Source organism: Halyomorpha halys, unplaced genomic scaffold, assembly GCF_000696795.3.
Source record: "Halyomorpha halys isolate HHAL.00 unplaced genomic scaffold, Hhal_1.1 Scaffold1280.1, whole genome shotgun sequence".
In the NCBI taxonomy this organism is placed as follows: Eukaryota; Metazoa; Arthropoda; class Insecta; order Hemiptera; family Pentatomidae; genus Halyomorpha; species Halyomorpha halys.
In genome coordinates, this window is record NW_027106955.1 from 13,087 (window position 1) to 17,119 (window position 4,033).

Below are 4,033 nucleotides of genomic sequence, written 5' to 3' on the forward strand. Positions count from 1 at the left end.
CAGTGGTCAAGACGCAGTCTTACCAATTTGATGTCTATTGGCGGTGCCGGTTCGAATCCGGCCTGGGACGTTGACTTTTTTCGTTGAGTGGCGGTCCCACAAAATGAAGAACTTTGACCCCCAACCATGGTTAGGCAGTATAGGACTCCAATGGGAGTCTTGGCCGAAAAGAAAAAAAACAATTACAAATAGGATAAACAATCCTCTGTTGGGATTAATTGCATCAGAAACATGTGAAGCATTATAAACAAAATATGAATACAAAAATCGAAAGGACTTATTTGCCAACCCTATATTTGTGATAAGCATGGCGATTCACAGAGGGGAGAGATAAACTTGAACCTTAGCCAACAGAGCCATCGTTGCCCTGACATGGGTTGGAACGGACTGAAGGTGAGCTCACCTATAAATCCGTCAGTAGGTAATAGTCCATCAGTGGCCCTGCAATCCATCTCCTATCCCTTTTTCGGTGATTAGGGAATTTTTTATTCGTTTTCGAAAAAAAACCTCTCAATTAATCGAGTAATAACGTAGGATAAATATATAACCAAATATCCCAATTAAATGACTTAATATTGTATGATTATTGCGAGAATATTTATTAATACGGTTGTAATATCATACATAGAATAAATATAATTATTCCCCTACAATTAATATTAGACCCTCTGCACACGGAGCTACTAGAAAGGAACTGAACTAGTCGGTAACTCGAATTACTAACAAATTACAGATTCGGTGGTGACTTGAATCGACACACGAGGCTACTCAACGGCAATTAAAATCTCCAGTTCGTTTAGTGTCGCCATGGAAATCGAGTGTGAAATATCTTCGTAAGACTTGAGCGATGATGAAGCCATCATGTTTTATTACTACCTCAGCATAAGAATAGTAAGGTTTCAGGTACACTCAAACCTTCAAAACAATGTTCATAAACTGTTATTTGTTCCCGACTTCTACCCAAGCCTTCTCCGTTTAATGCTTCTTTGAATAGCCAGGACGGTGAGAATTATAATAAATTATAAAATCATTACATAAAATGTGATTTTTTTCAACCTCCCCCACCATCAAAAGGTTGGTCTGTTCTTAATTCATTATCAAGATATCAGAAACTGTTATCACTCGGCAACCCGACATGCGAGACACCAGGGGACTAGTTACTAACGGGTTCCTGAACTTCAGTCGTCGTGTTGAGGTCGGGTTTCCCAAGTTGTAGATCACTGCTCCTTTAATTGCAGGTAACTGAGAGTGGAACTGCATGAACCTTTTTTTTTATGTAATCCTCTATTGATTCAATTTGTAATTTCCAATTAAATTGGCTGTTTCTTACAAATCAAAGAGGAGCATCCACTGTAATTCTTAGGACTTTATTTTGAAAAGATTGTAATTTTTGCCTTTTCATAAAGGATCCCGCTCCCCAGACTTCATAGGCATATATCAGCAGTGGCCTAAGGATATTTTAAAAATAAGAATAACTGTTTATTGTTTTAATTTGCATTTTCTATTTAAGATAGGATATAGCATTACTAACCTTGCGTAGATTTAAGTTAGTATGATGTTGATTCCAAGTAAGGCGTCGATAGAGGTGAATTCCCAAGTATCTTACAGTTTCACAGGCAAGATTCCATTTTACATTTTTACCTTTAAGGATCAGTTCAAAGGGGCGTCTGAGAGTAGAAACTTTGGAAATACATTTTTCAATATTCAGACTAATCATACATTTAGTGAAGTACTGTTCTAGATCATTAAGGTGACTTTGCAAAGTATTTCTTGCTATTATTGTGTCATCATGTTGAGAGAATACTGCTGTATCGTCAGCGAACGATGGAAGTATGCGTGGGCTGGATGATGTCGTAAAGATAGAAGTTGAACAGAATGAGAGAAAGGACTGAACCTTGTGGAATACAGGCACAGATTTGTCTGAGGGTAGAATTCAAAGTACTTTGGAGAGTCCACCCGCTACAGCTTGTATAGGAGACCTTGATGCAAGACCTTATCGAACGCTTGTTGGAAGTCCAAGACACTACCAGGGTGTGCTTCTTCAATTCGATTCAATTCAATTCAGTTAATTATAAATTCTGATAGTCTTGCCAGTTAGTGAGAAGTGGAATGACTGTATTGAAAATCAGGAATAATTTCGATGCTCTGAAAAAAGAATTAAGATGTTTTTATATAACTGATTCCAGTAATTTTCCAAAAATGGATAGTTAACCGATAGGTCTATAGCTGCCGATTTGTTAAGCGTTCTTACCAGGCTTGTGAATTACTATGAGTTCGGCTCCAAACTTCCAATCCATTACAAAAGACTGATCTACATGACTATTATAAGGCCTATTTGGACATACGGAGTTGAGCTATGGGGCTCCACTAAACCATCTAATTCCCCTCAAATCCAATCCTTACAGTCCAAAATCCTTCGTAAAATCCTTAATGCTCCTTACTTTGTCACAAATTAAATCATCCATCAGGACCTCAATGTTCCCTATGTTGCCGATTTGGCCAGAACCAGATACCAATCCTTCCATTATAAACTTTCCAACCACACAAACCAACTCGTTTCTAACCTGGCTTCTCCTTCACTACCTAATAATCCTCCTAGACGTTTGAAAAGAAGATGGCCTCGAGATCTTCTCCTTTAGAAATGGTTTTGAAGTTCTATCAATGGGTAGATTCTCCACACGTTTTTATCATGTCATAATATCACTTACAGCAAATTTACTCGATGTGTATATATGTATACAGTTGTAAATATCAATAAATAAATTATTAAAAAAAAAAAATTTAATTGGATTGATTCGGGGCAGCTGCCAAAGATTGTTTTTTCTCTAAATTGGAAGGGTCGTACAGTTGCTTCATGTAAACTGTTTGCGATAGATTCACCCCAGCCTGGATATATTTTCGCAGATCTATTGAGGGGTAGGATAATTTTTTCTTTAAATTTTAATATCTCAACGACTAGAATTTTAATACTTTCCCTTAATATGTATTCCACATATAGATAGGTTAAAGTAAAGAGGCGATATGTTAAAAAAAAATAGTTGTAGACATGTGTGATTAAACAGTTGGCTGACAAGGGCTGTTTTTGAGCCAGTGTAAAATACATTATAGCTAGGTAATCTGTATGCTTGGAGGCTAGCACACTCTATGACCCAGTTAGAGCTACTCAGCCCTGTCAACACACATCATTCCATCCCAGATTAAACTTTAACGACTTAGCCTCTAACCTTAATTATTGTTGCCCCTTTTGCCGTTAATTATTCACTCCGTCTCTCCTGTGTTGATGTTTCGGTTTCATAATTTAATTACAGCTCAATATTGATGTTCCCTTAGGTTAGACATGTAAATTTCTTTATATGATTTATCAAAAGGGAATCAATTAAATTTAATAACAATAAATAAATCAATGAATAGGAAGACATTATGGCTTCTAAGTTTCGATATAAATATTAAAAAAATAATCTAAGTCCACAAATTATATATAAAACAAAGAAGAATAACAAAAATAAATTAATAATATATTTTTTAATAACCGCTATAATAGCCTAGAGAAATACAGAGGGAGTTACCCAAATAAATAAAATAACAAACAAAAAAGAATAAAATATAATTAAAAAAGAAAAGAAAAATGAAAAATATAAAAATCTTTGTGTAAAAAAGAAAAGAAGAAAAGTAATAACTAAAATATAACTAGCCACAAAAAACCACTTATGTATGTTCCATACATATAAAAGTAATAAAATAATATTTAATGACGGAAAATATAATTTTTGATACCCTGGAAACAAATATAGGCAAAAATTAGCTATAGCTAAAATTGCCATGGATAAGACCCTTATACATGAATGAACCAATTCATGAATTTTTACTCATCTCTGCCTGAGAATCATCCACCATCAGATGCATGGAAGTAGATGGGGGGATAGGGATTATCCAGAGGAAGGCTGGCATGCATATATTGCGTGTTTTTTTTTATTTATATATTTTTAATTTTCATTACTTTTTTATATATATTAATTACTTATGGCGATTCACA